Here is a 20,016-nt window from a genome sequence, read left to right as displayed (position 1 = left end):
AAAGTAAGCGCAGAATGAAATACAAAGTCAACAAGCACTCGGAATAAACTTACCACCGAGCAGCGCAATCATCTTCCTAGCCCAGTCACTCACGTACTTCTCCTGCGATATGCATCGACTGTTTATCACCTTCATCTGACCCATTAGCTCAGTTCTTTGCTTCCCCATTTTCTCAATTTCGGCCACCAATGCCTTGTTTGCCTCGCGGGACTCCTCCAAGGACTTCTCTCATTCAGCAAGAGCACCCTTCACACCAGCTAAGTCATGCACAACTGCCTCCAGTTCAGCAGCAAGCTGAATCTTTTCAGCCTTCAGAACATTGTACGCTGATCCCATCTCGTAAGTCTTCTGCAAATCAACGTGAAGAGAAGATCAGACACATTCAACAAGGAAAACAATAACAGCCCAAAGTTCTTCAGACCCCTGGCGACGCAAGCAGTCGACAGCGGTCTCGGGGACTACACGCAGTGGGTTCACTAAGAGTGACCCCACTGGCATGAAGCTCGAACAGGTCCGCCCTATTGAGCTGCATAACAAAAACAAGCCTACGAGGCTACTACTACCCGACCTGAGTAAAATTACTCTCGGGGACTACTTCCAAAGGGTGCACTCGGAGTGCTCCCACCCGTACCATTCGGACAGATTAGTTTTGATCCGGTCAAGTCAAAGATAATGTATATAAAGACAACTGCCGGTGCAAGCACTCGATAGAAGTCTCGGGGACTACACCCACTGGGTTCACTCAGAGTGAACCCACTGCAAAATAATCCTACTGTCTCCGAGTATATCGCTTAAACCCCCAATGGGCTACAAGAGAAAAGCAAATACTTACTAGCGCACTTACTCGGATTTCGTCCCGGAGCTCCAAGCTTCTCTTGTACAAAGATGCGATGGAGTCGTACGCCCCCTTCGCATCACCCGCCATCAACTCCACCTACACCATAGCCTCCTTGGCGGCTCCCACTTGATCTTCCGGGAGGTGTCGGGCGTCGTGCTGGACAGTCGACGGGCCTGGCACCACAGGAGACTCCTTAGGCATCCCAAGTCCTGCTCCAGTCGGTTCAGCCGTGATGAGCACCGTTTCAATCGATGGCATCGTCTCGGTTGGCGGCGCGTCCATGGCGGGAGCAGTAGCAGATGGAGCAACCTCAAGGACAGGCGCCGAAGCTTGCCCGGACCCCTTCTGGTCGTCCTCCTCCAAATGAATCACCTCTAAAGGAAGCCCGACTGAATGATGTGAGACCACAGAAAAAAGGGCAAGATCAAAGACATAATTCGCGAAACAATAATTTAAGCTCTCGGAGTCGTCACGACGTACCTTGCTGGGATGTGGCAACGTTGTCCGTGTCCATGGGATCGTCTTGTTGGGGAACGTCGCATGGGAAACAAAAAATTTCCTACGCGCACGAAGACCTATCATGGTGATGTCCATCTACGAGAGGGGATTTCCGATCTACGTACCCTTGTAGATCACACAGCAGAAGCGTTAGTGAACGCGGTTGATGTAGTGGAACGTCCTCACGTCCCTCGATCTGCCCCGCGAACCGTCCCGCGATCGGTCCCACGATCTAGTGCCGAACGGACGTCACCTCCGTGTTCAGCACACGTACAGCTCGACGATGATCTCGGCCTTCTTGATCCAGCAAGAGAGACGGAGAGGTAGAAGAGTTCTCCGGCACCGTGATGGCACTCCGGAGGTTGGTGATGATCTTGTCTCAACAGGGCTCCGCCCGAGCTCCGCAGAAACGCGATCTAGAGGAAAAACCGTGGAGGTATGTGGTCGGGCTGCCGTGGAAAAGTCGTCTCAAATCAGCCCTAAAACCTCCGTATATATAGGTTGAAGAGGGGGGGCCTTGCCTTGGGGCTCAAGGAGCACCAAGGGGGTCGGCCGAGCCAAGGGGGGAAGGTCTCCCCCCCCCAAACCGAGTCCTACTTGGTTTGGTGGGTGGAGTCCTTCTTCCCTTTCCCACCTCCTCCTTTTTTTTTCTCTTTGATTTTCTTCCTATGGAGCATAGGGCCTTCTTGGGCTGTCCCACCAGCCCACTAAGGGCTGGTGTGCCACCCCCAAGGCCTATGGGCTTCCCCGGGGTGGGCTGCCCCCCCCCCCCCCGTGAACACCCGGAACCCATTCGTCATTCCCGGTACATTCCCGGTAACTCCGAAGACCTTCCGGTAATCAAATGAGGTCATCCTATATATCAATCTTCGTTTCCGGACCATTCCGGAAACCCTCGTGACGTCCGTGATCTCATCCGGGACTCCGAACAACATTCGGCAACCAACCATATAACTCAAATACGCATAAAACAACGCCGAACCTTAAGTGTGCAGACCCTGCGGGTTCGAGAACTATGTAGACATGACCCGAGAGACTCCTCGGTCAATATCCAATAGCGGGATCTGGATGCCCATATTGGATCCTACATATTCTATGAAGATCTTATCGTTTGAACCTCAGTGCCAAGGATTCATATAATCCCGTATGTCATTCCCTTTGTCCTTCGGTATGTTACTTGCCCGAGATTCGATTGTCAGTATCCGCATACCTATTTCAATCTCGTTTACCGGCAAGTCTCTTTACTCGTTCCGTAATACAAGATCCCGCAACTTACACTAAGTCACATTGCTTGCAAGGCTTGTGTGTGATGTTGTATTATCGAGTGGGCCCCGAGATACCTCTCCGTCACACGGAGTGACAAATCCCAGTCTCGATCCATACTAACTCAACTAACACCTTCGGAGATACCTGTAGAGCATCTTTATAGTCACCCAGTTACGTTGCGGCCTTTGATACACACAAAGCATTCCTCCGGTGTCAGTGAGTTATATGATCTTATGGTCATCGGAACAAATACTTGACACGCAGAAAACAGTAGCAACGAAATGACACGATAAACATGCTACGTCTATTAGTTTGGGTCTAGTCCATCACATGATTCTCCTAATGATGTGATCCCGTTATCAAGTAACAACACTTGCCTATGGCCAGGAAACCTTGGCCATCTTTGATCAACGAGCTAGTCAACTAGAGGCTTACTAGGGACAGTGTTTTGTCTATGTATCCACACAAGTATTGTGTTTCCAATCAATACAATTATAGCATGGATAATAAATGATTATCATGAACAAATAAATATAATAATAACTAATTTATTATTGCCTCCAGGGCATATTTCCAACAGTCTCCACTTGCACTAGAGTCAATAATCTAGTTCACATCACCATGTGATTCCAACGAATCCAACACACATATAGTTATGGGGTCTGATCACGTCTTGCTCATGAGAGAGGTTTTAGTCAACGGTTCTGAAATTTTCAGATCCTTGTGTTCTTTACAAATCTTTATGTCATCTTATAGATGCTGCTACTATGTGCTATTCGGAAATACTCCAAATATCTACTCTACTATACGAATCCGTTTCACTACTCATAGTTATTCGGATTAGTGTCAAAGCTTATATCGACGTAACCCTTTACGATGAACTCTTTAACCACCTCCATAATCGAGAAAAATTCCTTAGTCCATCAGTTACTACGGATAAATTTTGACCGCTGCTAGTGATTCAATCATGGATCACTCTCTGTATCTCTCAACAGACTTGCTGCAAGGTACACATCAGGTGCGGTACTCAGCATGGCATACTTTAGAGTCTACGGCTAAGGCATAGAAGACGACCTTCGTCTATTCTCTTTATTCTGCCGTGGTCGGGTTCTGAGTCTTACTCAAATTCACACCTTACAACGCAACCAAGAACTCCTTCTTTGCTGATCTATTTTGAACTCCTTCAAAACTTGTCAAGGCATGCATCTTGTTGAAACTTCCATTAAGCGCTTTCGATCTATCTCCATAGATCTTTGATGCTCAACGTTCAAGTAGCTCAATCCAGGTATTCCTTTGAAAACTCCTATCAAACAACCTTGTATGCTTTACAGAAATTCTACATTACTTCTGATCCACAATATGTCTACCACATATACTTATCAGAAATTCTATAGTGCTCCCACTCACTTCTTTGGAAATACAAGTTTCTCATAAACCTTGTACAAACCCAAAATCCTTGACCATCTCATCAAAGTGTATATTCCAACTCCGAGATGCTTGCACCAGTCCATTTAAGGATCGCTGGAGCTTGCATACTTGCTAGTATCTTTAGGATCGACAAAACCTCATGGTTGTATCTCATACAATGTTTGCTCAAGGAAACCGTCGAGGAAACAATGTTTTGACATCCTTCATGCAATATTTCATAAATAATGCAGCAACTACTAACATAATTCTAACAGACTTTTAGCATCGCTATGAGTGAGAAAGTCTCATCATAGTCAACTTTTTGATCTTGTCGGAAACATCTTTGTGACAAGTCGAGCTTTACTTAATAGTGACTTATCACTATCATCGTCTGTCTTCCTTTTAAAGATCCATCTTTACTCAATAGTCCTATGACCATCAAGTAGTTCTTCCAAAGTCTACACTTTGTTTTCATACATGGATCCTCTCTCGGATTTCATGGCTTCCAGCCATTTGTCGGAATCTGGGCCCACCATTGCTTTCTCCATAACTCGTAGGTTCACTGTTGCTCAACAACATGACCTCGAAGACAGGGTTACCGTACCACTCTGTAGTAGTACGCGACCTTGTCAACCTACGAGGCTTGTAGTAACCTGATCCGATGCTCGATGATCACCATCATCAACTTTCACGTCAATTGGTGTAGGCGCCACAGGAACAACTTCCTGCGCCCTGGTACACACTGGTCGAAGTGATGGTTCAATAACCTCATCAAGTTCTACCACCCTCCCACTCAATTCTTTCGAGAGAAACCTTTCCTCGAGAAAGGATCCGTTTCTAGAAACAAACACTTTGCTTTCGGATCTGAGATAGGAGATGTACCCAACTGTTTTGGATATCCTATGAAGATGCATTTATCCGCTTTGGGTTCGAGCTTATCAAACTAAAACTTTTTCACATAAGTGTCGAAACCCCAAACTTTCAAGAAACGACAGTTTAGATTTCTCTAAACCTCAGTCTATACTGTGTCATCTCAACGGAAATACGTGGTGCCCTATTTAAAGTGAATGCGGTTGTCTCTAATGCTTAACCCATAAACGATAGTGGTAATTCGATAAGAGACATCATAGCATGCACCATACCAAATAGTGTGTGGCTATGACGTTCAGAAACATCATCACACTCTAATGTTCTAGGTGGCATGAACTGCGAAACAATTTCCACATTGTCTTAACTGCGTACCAAAACTCGTTACTCTGATATTCATTTCTATGATCATATCGTAGATAGTTTATCCTCTTGTTACGACGAACTTCACTCCGAAATAGGATTGAACTTTTCAATATTTCAGACTTGTGATTCATTAAGCAAATACTCTAGTATCTACTCAAATCGTCATTGAAGTAAGAACATAATGATATCCACTGCGTGCCTCAGCACCCATTGAACTGCATACATCAAAATGTATCACTTCCAACAAGTTACTATCTTATTTCATCTCAATGAAAACAAGGCCTTGCTCATGTGGTATGATTTGCATGTCACTAGTGATTTAAAATCAAGTGAGTATAAAGATCCATCAGCATGGAGCCTCTTCATGCAATTTATACCAACATGACTCAAGCGGCAGTGCCACAAGTAAGTGGTACTATCATCATTACCTCGTATCTTTTGGCACCAATATCATGAACATGTGTAACACTACGATCGAGATTCAATAAACCATTGAAGGTGATTATTCAAGAAAATAGAGTAACCATTATTCTCTTTAAATGAATAATCGTATTGCAATAAACACGATCCAATCATGTTCATGCTTAACGCAAGCACCAAATAACAATTATTTAGGTTTAACACCAATCCCGATGGTAGAGGGAGCGTGCGACGTTTGATCATATCAACCTTGGAAATACTTCCAACACGTATCGTCACCTCGCCTTTAGCTAGTCTCCGTTTATGCCGTAGCTTTCATTTCGTGTTACTAATCACTTAGCAACCGAACCGGTATCCAATACCCTAATGCTACTAGGAGTACTAGTAAAGTACACATCAACATCATGTATATCAAATATACTTCTTTCGACTTTTGCCAGCCTTCTTATCTACCAAGTATCTAGAGTTGCTCCGCCTCAGTGACTGTTCCCCTCATTACAGAAGCACTTAGTCTCGGGTTTGGGTTTAATCTTGGGTCTCTTCATTAGTGCAGCAACTGTTTTGCCGTTGCACGAAGTATCCCTTCTAGCCCTTGCCTTTCTTGAAACTTAGTGGTTTTACAAACCATCAACTATTGATGCTCCTTCTTGATTTCTACTTTCGCAGTGTCAAACATCGCGAATCGCTCAAGGATCATTGTATCTATCCTTGATATGTTATAGTTCATCACGAAGCTCTCACAGCTTGGTGGCAGTGACTTTGGAGAACCATCACTATCTCAGCTGGAAGATTAACTCCCACTTGATTCAAGTGATTGTCGTACTCAGACAATCTGAGCACACGCTCAACGATTGAGCTTTTCTCCTTTACTTTGTGGACAAAGAATCTTGTCGGAGGTCTCGTACCTCTCAACAAGGGCACGAGCATGAAATCACAATTTCATCTCTTTAGAACATCACTTATGTTCCGTGACGTTTCAAAACGTCTTCGGTGCCTTGCTTCTAAGCCATTAAGTATTTTGCACTGAACTATCGTGTAGTCATCAGAAACGTGTATGTCGGATGTTCACAGCATCCACAGACGACGCTCGGGGTGCAGCACACCGAGTGGTGCATTAAGGACATAAGCCTTCTGCGCAGCAACGAGGACAATCCTCTTCAAAGTTTGCTACTATCAACTTTCAACTAAATTTTCTCTAGGAACATATAAAAAACAGTAGAGCTATAGCGCAAGCTACATCGTAATTCGCAAAGACCATTAGACTATGTTCATGACAATTAGTTCAATTAATCATATTACTTAAGAACTCCCACTCAAAAAGTACATCTCTCTAGTCATTTGAGTGGTACATGAACCAAATCCACTATCTCAAGTCCGATCATCACGTGAGTCGAGAATAGTTTCAGTGGTAAGCATCTCTATGCTAATCATATCAACTATACGATTCATGCTCGACCTTTCGGTCTCATGTGTTCCGAGGTCATGTCTGCACATGCTAGGCTCGTCAAGCTTAACCCGAGTGTTCTGCGTGTGCAACTGTTTTGCACCCATTGTATGTGAACGTTGAGTCTATCACACCCGATCATCACGTGGTGTCTCGAAACGAAGAACTGTCGCAACGGTGCACAGTCGGGGAGAACACAATTTCGTCTTGAAATTTTAGCGAGAGATCACCTCATAATGCTACCGTCGTTCTAAGCAAGATAAGGTGCAAAAAGGATTAACATCACATGCAATTTATAAGTGACATGATATGGCCATCATCATGCGCTTCTTGATCTCCATCACCAAAGCACCGGCACGATCTTCTTGTCACCGGCGTCACACCATGATCTCCATCATCATGATCTCCATCAACGTGTCGCCATCGGGGTTGTCGTGCTACTCATGCTATTACTACTAAAGCTACGTCCTAGCAATATAGTAAACGCATCTGCAAGCACAAACGTTAGTTTAAAGACAACCCTATGGCTCCTGCCGGTTGCCGTACCATCGACGTGCAAGTCGATATTAACTATTACAACATGATCATCTCATACATGCAATATATCACATCACATCGTTGGCCATATCACATCACAAGCATACCCTGCAAAAACAAGTTAGACGTCCTCTAATTTTGTTGTTGCATGTTTTACGTGGTGACCATGGGTATCTAGTAGGATCGCATCTTACTTACGTAAACACCACAACAGAGATATATGAATTGCTATTTAACCTCATCCAAGGACCTCCTCGGTCAAATCCGATTCAACTAAAGTTGGAGAAACTGACACTTGCCAGTCATCTTTGAGCAACGGGGTTACTCGTAGCGATGAAACCAGTCTCTCGTAAGCGTACGAGTAATGTCGGTCCATGCCGCTTCAATCCAACAATACCGCGGAATCAAGAAAAGACTAAGGAGGGCAGCAAAACGCACATCACCGGCCACAAAAACTTTTGTGTTCTACTCGAGAAGACATCTACGCATGAACCTAGCTCATGATGCCACTGTTGGGGAACGTCGAACGGGAAACTAAAATTTTCCTAAGCGCACGAAGACCTATCATGGTGATGTCCATCTACGAGAGGGGATTTCCGATCTACGTACCCTTGTAGATCGCACAACAGAAGCGTTAGTGAATGCGTTTGATGTAGTGGAACGTCCTCACATCCCTCGATCTGCCCCGCGAACCGTCCCGCGATCGGTCCCACGATCTAGTGCCGAACGGACAGCACCTCCGCGTTCAGCACACGTACAGCTCGACGATGATCTCGGCCTTCTTGATCCAGCAAGAGAGACGGAGAGGTAGAAGAGTTCTCCGGCAGCGTGACGGCGCTCCGGAGGTTGGTGATGATCTTGTCTCAGCAGGGCTCCGCCCGAGCTCCGCAGAAACGCGATCTAGAGGAAAAACCGTGGAGGTATGTGGTCGGGCTGCCGTGGAAAAGTCGTCTCAAATCAGCCCTAAAACCTCCGTATATATAGGTGGGAGAGGGGGGGCCTTGCCTTGGGGCTCAAGGAGCCCCAAGGGGGTCGGCCGAGCCAAGGGGGGAAGGTCTCCCCCCCCCCCAAACCGAGTCCTACTTGGTTTGGTGGGTGGAGTCCTTCTTCCCTTTCCCACCTCCTCCTTTTTTTTCTTTTCTCTTTGATTTTCTTCCTATGGCGCATAGGGCCTTCTTGGGCTGTCCCACCAGCCCACTAAGGGCTGGTGTGCCACCCCCAAGGCCTATGGGCATCCCCGGGGTAGGTTGCCCCCCCGGTGAACACCCGGAACCCATTCGTCATTCCCGCTACATTCCCGGTAACTCCGAAAACCTTCCGATAATCAAATGAGGTCATCCTATATATCAATCTTCGTTTCCGGACCATTCCGGAAACCCTCGTGACGTCCGTGATCTCATCTGGGACTCCGAACAACATTCGGTAACCAACCATATAACTCAAATACGCATAAAACAATGCCGAACCTTAAGTGTGCAGACCCTGCGGGTTCGAGAACTATGTAGACATGACACGAGAGACTCCTTGGTCAATATCCAATAGCGGGACCTGGATGCCCATATTGGATCCTACATATTCTATGAAGATCTTATCGTTTGAACCTCAGTGCCAAGGATTTATATAATCCCGTATGTCATTCCCTTTGTCCTTCGGTATGTTACTTGCCCGAGATTCGATCGTCAGTATCCGCATACCTATTTCAATCTCGTTTACCGGCAAGTCTCTTTACTCGTTCCGTAATACAAGATCCCGCAACTTACACTAAGTCACATTGCTTGCAAGGCTTGTGTGTGATGTTGTATTACCGAGTGGGCCCCGAGATACCTCTCCGTCACACGGAGTGACAAATCCCAGTCTCGATCCATACTAACTCAACTAACACCTTCGGAGATACCTGTAGAGCATCTTTATAGTCACCCAGTTACGTTGCGACGTTTGATACACACAAAGCATTCCTCCGGTGTCAGTGAGTTATATGATCTCATGGTCATAGGAACAAATACTTGACACGCAGAAAACAGTAGCAACAAAATGACACGATCAACATGCTATGTCTATTAGTTTGGGTCTAGTCCATCACATGATTCTCCTAATGATGTGATCCCGTTATCAAGTAACAACACTTGCCTATGGCCAGGAAACCTTGGCCATCTTTGATCAACGAGCTAGTCAACTAGAGGCTTACTAGGGACAGTGTTTTTTCTATGTATCCACACAAGTATTGTGTCTCCAATCAATACAATTATAGCATGGATAATAAACGATTATCATGAACAAAGAAATATAATAATAACTAATTTATTATTGCCTCTAGGGCATATTTCCAACACGTCTTCCTGGCGTGGCGGAGAAGTGCCGGAGGTAGCAGCTCTGTCGAGTAAAATCCACTCGACCAATAAGCATGAGTTCAATCAAATACTGAAAGAAGATAGGAGAACAAGATACTTACGCTGAGGCAACGGGAACGGTGATCCTCATCTGAGGCAAAGCCTTCCGAGGCTTAGATCCACTCGGTTTGGCCACCTTGGAAGGTTGGCCTGCGGGCTCAGCAGTAGCGTCCCTGGTCCTCTTTGTGCTCCGAGCACTCGGAACCACGGGAGTTGCTGGCAAGGCGCTCGGAACCACGGGAGGAGCTAGCGGGGCACTCGGGGCCGCTGGAGGAGCCGACAGAGTCACGGGTTCATGACGGCGCCTAGTTCGAGGCTCTGGTGGTGGGGGTGGCGAGCTCTGCTCCCCATCTCCCTCCTCCTCCTCTTCAGACTCCTCCGTCTCCCCACTGTCGGAGGCGTACTCGACGCTCTCCATGCTGCCCTCCTGGCTGCCTTCCTCTTCCTCAGCCGGATTCCCGTTCGAGACAGGAGAAAACTAGTTAGTCCACGCTTGCGCGAGATACAGTCGACAACATCAGACATCAGACAGTGATGCAAGAAAAAGCGATAAATCTAAGAGAATTGTAAGCACCCGACAAGATATACACACCTCATTCGGAGGAGGGTTGTCAGCGCGGAAGGGCTTCACTCGCCGGGCTCCTCTAGGGTTATCACAGGCGCCTGTGATGCTGCGGACCCACGCCGTCACAACCTCCTCGGTCACGCATTCGGGGTGAGTCCGAGTGGAGTCCTCAGGCGCCGTGTAGTGCCACATGACGTGGTGTCAAGCTTGCAAGGGCTGGATGCGCCGACCCAGAAAAATCTCCAGCAGATCCGTGCCGGTAACTCCCTTGCGGACGACATCTATCAGGGCTTCGACCAGAGGCTGAATCTGGATCTTCTCCATCTTCGTGAGCACAAGCTGCCTGGGTGGAGCCGGTCGGTCTAGGCTAAAAGGTGGCAGTCTAGTCGCGGCATTCGGGCAAGCAACATCCTGGCAATAGAACCAAGTCGACTGCCAGTTCCTAACGGACTCGGACAACTGGAGAGCGGGATAGCTACTCTTCATTTTCTTTTGGAAGCCTAAGCCCCCGTAGAGCTGGAGGAGATGGGTTTTATCATCCGACTGGCTAAGTCTTTAGACGGTTTGGGATCTACCAGAGAAGATGTACTTAAAGAGCCCCCAATGGGGAGGACAACCGATAAAGCACTCGCAAAGCACGACGAAGGCAGAAAGATGAGCTAATGCGTTGGGAGGAAAATGGTGGAGCTGCGCCCCGAAGTGGTTCATGATACCTCTGAAGAAGGGATGAGGAGGCAGAGAGAAGCCTCGGTACATGTGACTGAGCAGCAAGACGCGCTCCCCCTCCTGAGCCACCGGCTCCGTATCGCCCTCCGCCGGCAGCCTCCATGACTTGTTCTCGATCATACCTTGCTCCACTAGCTCCAGCATGTCATTCTTCGTCGCCGTGGAGGGGAGGAAATCCCCCTGGATCCAACCCGCCGGCAGTGCCCACCGTCGCCGCTGAGCAGGAGCCGCCGTCTTCTTCTTCTTCTGCGCCTCGAGCTTGCTCGTCTGCCCCTTCGTCATGGTGGAGGCTGCAGATCCGCGGGGGAAGAGAAGAAGGAAGAAGCTTGGGGTGCGCAGGAAGCCACGGGAGAAGCGGGGCGAGTGCGAGTTATCAGGCGAGCGCAACGAGAAACCCTCACTTGAGAGGTTTAAATAAGGTTCCGACTGGGTCACTAGCAGGTGGCCCCGAAATCTTATCCCCCGACCGACTGCTGCGATATTAGTGGAGGAGATGAAGGCGCGGTAATCGAGGCGGCAGAAACTACTCGATGACGATGTCGTCACCCCCGCTGAGCGCGCGGCAACCGAAATTTGAGGATCCCAGAAAATCCACCGCTATCAGTTGACCGATCACGTCAAAAGATTCCGCGGAAGCACTCGGTCTCTGACGGTTCGTTTCATAGACAAATCCACTCGGATCACTGGTCAAGAGGATAAAATGGATCGAGGCAAGCAACGCCAAAGCCGCATCCATACCAGTCGGATCCGTATTCCTAGCATCGTCTCGTCGTTCCAACCCCGATCCATTCGGGGACTAATGATGGGGTTATAGTCCCAGGGTAGGGTCATAGGCCTGCCCTATAGGTCCTACCCAAGGACTACCCTTCATAAGGGACAAGGCCCTTAGTCAGTTCCGACTGAATTAAGGACTTCCCATCATCCAGTCGGTGACGATTCCTCCATCATCCAGTCGGAGATGAGCATTCGGAACGTATCAAACCTACCGACTGGATTCCACTCTGTACATCGTAACCCCCTGGAGGGCAACGGTCATACATTTTCATGCACCATTATTAGCATTTAAGGCATACGTTACCTGTAACGTATGCATTTATTCGCCACTACACCACCCCTGTGCATGGAACCGTTGTGAAGGGCAGCGCACTCTATATAAGCCGCCCTTTCCCACTGGTGCAGGGGTTAGCATTTCAGTGTAATCCATATTCCACTCGACATCAAGCTCCCAAGAGCACTGAGACGTAGGGCTTTTACCTCCACCGTAGAGGGGCATGAACTCATACAACCTCGTCGTAGCTAAGGCTCTGCCCATCCTTTCGTACCCTACACATCTACTGTCAGACTTATACCCACGACAAGTGGGAAGAGGAGTAGAATAAATTATTACGTCAAGATTCCTCACCAGAGCATAGAAGAAGAGAAAAAAAGAATCCTACTCTCCAATATATAACTAGACTAAAAGCAGTTTTTTCACTAGACTCGACTCGGCCAAGTTCGATCAATCAAGGGGGCTCCTAGGTCGGTACTGCTCTGATACCGACTTGTCACGCCCAAGATGCGACCCTATCCTCAATTTGGCACGAGGGCCTCGTGAGGGATAGAAGCGCATCTCGTCGTGTCGCAAGAATGGATATCGTTACAAGTACATGTACTGAAAAGAAGAGATATAAAGAATTGGCTTACACTCGCCACAAGCTACATCAGAGTCACATCAGTACATTACATAAACATCAAGAGTAAGAGCAGGGTCCGACTACGGACGAAAACAACCGAGAAAAATAAGAAAGACGTCCATCCTTGCTATCCCAGGCTGCCGGCCTGGAACCCATCCTAGATCGATGAAGAAGAAGAAGAAGAAGAAGAAGAAGAAGAAGAAGAAGCAACTCCAAATGAACAATCAATGCGCTCGCGTCAAGTAACCTTTACCTGTACCTGCAACTGTTGTTGTAGTAATCTGTGAGCCACAGGGGACTCAGCAATCTCATTTCCAAAGGTATCAAGACTAGCAAAGCTTAATGGGTGAGGCATGGTTAAGTGGTGAGGTTGCAGCAGCGGCTAAGCATATATTTGGTGGCTAAACTTACGAGTACAAGAAAATAAGAGGGGGAAAATCTACGCATAACGGACGTGAGCTACTGATGATCAAATGAATGATCCTGAACACCTACCTACGTCAGACATAACCCCACCGTGTCCTCGATCAGAGAAAGAACTCACGAAAGAGACAGTCACGGTTACGCACACAGTTGGCATATTTTAATTAAGTTAACTTCAAGTTATCTAGAACCAGTGTTAAACAAAGTTTCCACGTTGCCACATAACCGCGGGCACGGCTTTCCGAAAAGATTTAACCCTGCAGGGGTGCTCCAACTAGTCCATCACAAATTATCACAAGCCGCATAGAAATCCTCAATCACGAAGCTCGCGATCTCGTCGGATTCCCTAGTGGAAAACCTCAACTCTGAGATTACCCAAAGCATCACCGGAATCCTGATGCACAAGATATCTCGTCAAAGGTAAAACTAATCCAGCAAGGCCTCCCGACGTGTCGACGATCCCGATAGGAGCCGCGTATCTCGTTCTCAGGACACGACGGATAAGCGAAGCATACGAGTGCCAAACCTCGAGTTTCCTCGCGGTGGCCCCGCACGGTGCTCTGTTTTGGACCAGCACCATCAGCACTGGCCCTCCCTATATTATGTAGAATTACTCCCCGGGTAGCGATAACTCCCTATGCATTTCAGTATTATCAAGTTATTATGTTGGGCAAATGTAGAACCAAAGTTGGGCCTTGCCAGACCAGCTTTAATCTAAAACGAATTATCAAGGGGGTCCCCATAACAACCCCGATTGTGTTAGGAGCGCTCAATTATGGAACATAACACCGGTAGCCGAAACTAAGGGGGCAAAGGTGGAACAAAACACCAGGCTAGAAAGGCCGAGCCTTCCACCTTTTACCAAGTATATAGGTGCATTAAAATAAATAGCATTAATATGGTGATATGATAAGGAACCCATGTTATCACATGGAAGCAACTGCACCTGCAACTAGCAACACTATCAACGGGGTTAAGCAAGCAGTAACATATCCAATCAGTGGTTTGCTAGGTTGAACAGGTTGAAGGTTTTCATGGCATTGTTGAGAGGCTGATATTTAACATGTGGTAGGCAACGAGGCATAATCGATAGAAATGGTAATCTAGCATGGCAATGATAATAATGGTATCTGGGGAAATGGTCATCTTGCCTGAGATCCCGCTTGGAAGAAGAATGCCTCCGTGAAGCAGACGAACCGACGTAGTCGAACGGGTCCTCACAATCCGGCACGCTGCGGAACTCTACCGAGACGGGGAAAACCGTAAACAAGCATCAACACACGATATTCACCACACGATGCACAACACATATGATGCATGAACGGTCTAATGCAAGGCATGACAATCACAACAATCCAACCCTACACATTAAGTGAAGTTCAATATGCAACGAGATGCATATTGACGAAACTCCACGTTTAATTATTTATTTCTATCCCGATTAGATACACGGCAATATTAAATGTGGTTAAACATGGCAAGAGGTGAAGCGCAACTAATCTACCTATCTAGGCATTTTAAATGAGGTCAGAAATGACATATAGCACCTCCGAAACAACCTCACAAGTTTAATTAGTTGTTAAACAGCAAAACAAATAGGTTCACGTGATTCTATGCATCATGGCAAGCAATCTACACATAAAGAACATCTCCAACGGAGCTACGGAACAAAAGATACAAGCACCGCAAGATATGATGGCATGAATGCAGTATGTGTGCAACGATGGTCACGAGCACTTCAAAACATACAACCAGCAAGATAAAATGAAACTACACGAGATTCTAAGCAAGTTTCATGTAGGACATGATCAAATCGGAGCTACGGATCAAAATCTACGAGCAAAACGAGAAATCACTACAATCTGCCAAAATCCGCCACATAGCATATTCTACACCCCACAACTACGGGCTACACAACTCCGATATGCTCAAGCAAGGCATGGAACGAAAGAGGGCAAGAAGCACTATTACAAACAACTAACAACTACTAGCATGGCATCATGGATCACTAGGGAAAGAAGTCACAAAATGGCATCTCATGCACTATTTCAGACTTAGTGAAAATTACACCTCATGAAGGTGCAGTTTTCGATCTGAAGCAATATTGACAGCAGCAAAACCTATAGCTACAGGACTCCAAATGGCATGAAAATTCACAGCATGCTAAAGAAACACAAGGGCTACAACTTACTCCATTGGACCAACCTTAAAAGAGCTACAGATCTAAAGATAGAAGCAAAACAAAACAGCAACAAAATATAACAGATTCCAGACTTAGAAATATTTCAGCTCCTCCAAATCAGCACTATTTCTTGCAACTTGAGGGCAATCAAACCACACCTATACATGCATTTCTATTGCAAGCAAAATTACCAGGGGCTAGTCAAAACATCCAAGAACAACTCCCTAGTTGACAACTCCGTCAAACGAAGCACGGAATAAATCCTACCAAATAAACAAAAGGGCATCACGGCAAAATATCGCGCGAACTAACTTACTCAAAAGCTAAAACTAACTTCACAGAAAAATCCAGCGAAAACATATAAAATATGTGGGGTTGCGCAACAAAATAATGCCACACGAAAATGCGGGAAAGATAACCTATACACGGGAAAATAAACTACCGGCAATCCATACATGCAAAAATACCTATGACCGCTCTAAAATACATGAAATAATGGTCCCTAAAACTTGGACATTTAATCTACGGTATACGGGCAGTCCGGGCACGCGCGAAAAGTAATACGGGCACTATTCTAAGGGGACAACACGTTACTCTAGGCAAACAGTTGGTCAAACCTCATCAAACATTTATGCAAGTTGCAAAAACGGATACTACGCGAAATTCTACACCAAATACATATGTAATTCATCGCGATCCGACTTACGGATTAAAAACTACGGACGTTTTAATATACGTCTTTTTCTGGAATATTCCTAATTCGAAAAAAAATCCTAATTATCTAATGGCCCGCACAGGCGGGCGCTATATAATTAAAAATGCACGCGGGCGAGGGTTAGGCTCGGGGAAGGCTCACTTTGGGCTGGCGCGAGATGGGCCTCGTGGAGTGGCTGGTTGCGGTGGGCCGAGGCAGAGGCTGGTGGAGCTGGGCCGGCGGTGTGGTGCTGGGCCGGCTGGAGGCGCTCTGGCCTGCTGGCGCTGGCGAGCAGCGCCCTCGTCCTCCAGTGCTCAGCACGAGGCCATGGCGCCTGGCCGGTGGCAGCACCAGGCGGGGCTCGATCCGGCGGGGAAGAAGGGGAATCGGTGGGGGCCGGCCGGATCTGGAGGGATCCGCGGCGGCGAGCTCCGGGCGGAGGACGGCGAGGCGGCCATGGTGGCGGCTCGCTTACTAGCAGAGGCCGGCGGCGGGGTAGGCGGGGCGGCGCGGCGTCGCAGAGGCGAAGGGCAAGGCGGCGGGGGAGGCTGCAGCTGCGCGCGGGAGGCGGCCAGCGAGGCGCCGGCGAGGCACGGGCGGCGGAGCTCGGCGAAGAAGGCGCGGGAGCTTGGGCTAGGGTTAGCCTCGGGCTGAGATGGGCTTCGGCGGGCCTGACCCGGGCTCGGGTGGGCCGGGCGGCTGGAGGTGGGAGAGAGAGGTGGGAGGCTGCGCTAGGGTTAGGCGTGGGCACGGTTTTTGAGGCACAGGGGGAGTGGCTGTCTAATTAATGGCATGGGGGTCTATATATAGACAAACGGGGGGTAGGTTATCCGAAATCGCGTTCCGGATCCAACCGTGGGGTCGAATTCGAACGTTTCCGCACGCGGGGACGGGTACGTGGCCGTGTAGAGGGGATATCCGGGGACAAGAGGGAGAACGGGCGGCGCGGCAACGAGTTTTGAAACACCGACAGACGTCCGACGGCAGACCGGTTACGGTGCCGCTACGGTCGACCGTTCGGGTGCTAGACGGACTCCGATCGCGACGAAATTCGACAGGCGGTCTAACTAAAACAAATTACGACCGCATGCCAAGTTTCACCCCGATCAATGAAAGTTTTACGCACACTTTTGGAAACAAGATTTAAACGATGCCGCGGGCGCGTGCGAGTGCGGTCGGGCTAAGAACGGACAACGACGAGAACCAGCAGCTAACAACGGATGCAAGTTTTGAAAACTGGTGGCAACGGAGATGCCGATGCAATGCAGATGATGCGAATGATGCGATGATGATGCGACAAAATAAAATAGACACACGACGAAAACGTAAAGAAGGGGGAATCTTCTGGAACGGCGGCATCGGGCTGTCACACCTTGGCACTGAGGTTCAAACGATAAGATCTTCGTAGAATATGTAGGATCCAATATGGGCATCCAGGTCCCGCTATTGGATATTGACCGAGGAGTCCCTCGGGTCATGTATACATAGTTCTCGAACCTGCAGGGTCTGCACACTTAAGGTTCGACGTTGTTTTATGCGTATTTGAGTTATATGGTTGGTTACCGAATGTTGTTCGGAGTCCCGGATGAGATTACGGACGTCACGAAGGTTTCCGAAATGGTCCGGAGACGAAGATTGATATATAGGATGACCTCATTTGATTACCGGAAAGTTTTCGGCATTACCGGGAATGTACCGGGAGTGACGAATGGGTTCCGGATGTTCACCGGGGGGGGGGGCAGCCCACCCCGGGGAAGCCCATAGGCCTTAGGGGTGCCGCACCAGCCCTTAGTAGGCTGGTGGGCAAGCCCAAGAAGCCCATGCACAGGATAAGAAAAAATCAAAAAATGGGGAAGTGGGAAGGAAGGGAAGGACTCCACCTTCCAATCCTAGTTGGACTAGGATTGGAGGAGGATTCCTCCCGCCCCTTCGGCCGACCCCCTTGGGGCTCCATGAGCCTCAAGGCAAGGCCCCTCCCCTCCCACCTATACATACAGAGGTATTAGGGCTGATTTGAGACAACTTTGCCACGGCAGGCCGACCACATACCTGCACGTGTTTTCCCTCTATATCGCGTTTCTGCAGAGCTCGGGCGGAGCCCTGCTGAGATTAGATCATCACCAACCTTCGGAGCGTCGTCACATTGTCGAAGAACTCATCTACCTCTCCGTCTCTCTTGCTGGATCAAGAAGGCCGAGATCATCGTCGAGCTGTACGTGTGCTGAACGCGGAGGTGCCGTCCGTTCGGCACTAGATCGGAGCGGATCGTGGGACGGATCGCAGGACGGTTCGCGGGGCGGATTGAGGGACATGAGGACGTTCCACTACATCAATCGCGTTTATTAATGTTGGGGAACGTCGCGTGGGAAACAAAAATTTACCTACGCGCACGAAGACCTATCATGGTGATGTCCATCTACGAGAGGGGATGAGTGATCTATGTACCCTTGTAGACCATACAACAGAAGCGTTAGAGAATGCGATTGATCTAGTGGAACGTCCTCACGTCCCTCGATCCGCCCCGTGAACAATCCCGCGATCAGTCCCACGATCTAGTACCGAACGGACGGCACCTCCGCGTTCAGCACACGTACAGCTCGACGATGATCTCGGCCTTCTTGATCCAGCAAGAGAGACGGAGAGGTAGAAGTGTTCTCCGGCAGCATGACGGCGCTCCGGAGGTTGGTGATGACCTTGTCTCAGCAGGGCTCCGCCCGAGCTCCGCAGAAACGCGATCTAGAGGAAAAACCGTGGAGGTATGTGGTCGGGCTGCCGTGGAAAAGTCGTCTCAAATCAGCCCTAAAACCTCCGTATATATAGGTGGGAGGGAGGGGACCTTGCCTTGGGGCTCAAGGAGCCCCAAGGGGGTCGGCCGAGTCCAAGGGGGAGGACTCTCCCCCCCCAAACCGAGTTGGACTAGGTTTGGTGGGAGGGAGTCCCCCTTCCTTCCCACCTCCTCCCTTTTTTTTTCTTTCTCTCTTGATTTTCTTCTCCTTGGCGCATAGAGCCTTTTGGGCTGTCCCACAAGCCCACTAAGGGCTGGTGTGCCACCCTCAAGGCCTATGGGCTTCCCCGGGGTGGGTTGCCCCCCCCCCCCGGTGAACTCCCGGAACCCATTCGTCATTCCCGGTACATTCCCGGTAACTCCGAAAACCTCCCGGTAATCAAATGAGGTCATCCTATATATCAATCTTCGTTTCCGGACCATTCCGGAAACCCTCGTGACGTCCGCGATCTCATCCGGGACTCCGAACAACATTCGGTAACCAACCATATAACTCAAATACGCATAAAACAACGTCGAACCTTAAGTGTGCAGACCCTGCGGGTTCGAGAACTATGTAGACATGACCCGAGAGACTCCTCGGTCAATATCCAATAGCGGGACCTGGATGCCCATATTGGATCCCACATATTCTACGAAGATCTTATCGTTTGAACCTCAGTGTCAAGGATTCATATAATCCCGTATGTCATTCCCTTTGTCCTTCGGTATGTTACTTGCCCGAGATTCGATCGTCAGTATCCGCATACCTATTTCAATCTCGTTTACCGGCAAGTCTCTTTACTCATTCCGTAATACAAGATCCCGCAACTTACACTAAGTTACATTGCTTGCAAGGCTTGTGTGTGATGTTGTATTACCGAGTGGGCCCCGAGATACCTCTCCGTCACACGGAGTGACAAATCCCAGTCTTGATCCATACTAACTCAACTAACACC

The sequence above is a fragment of the Hordeum vulgare genome, chromosome 4H (genome assembly GCF_904849725.1).
Source record: "Hordeum vulgare subsp. vulgare chromosome 4H, MorexV3_pseudomolecules_assembly, whole genome shotgun sequence".
Classification (NCBI taxonomy): domain Eukaryota; kingdom Viridiplantae; phylum Streptophyta; class Magnoliopsida; order Poales; family Poaceae; genus Hordeum; species Hordeum vulgare.
The sequence above is the reverse complement of the archived record's forward strand: the minus strand, read 5'-3'. Positions refer to the sequence as shown.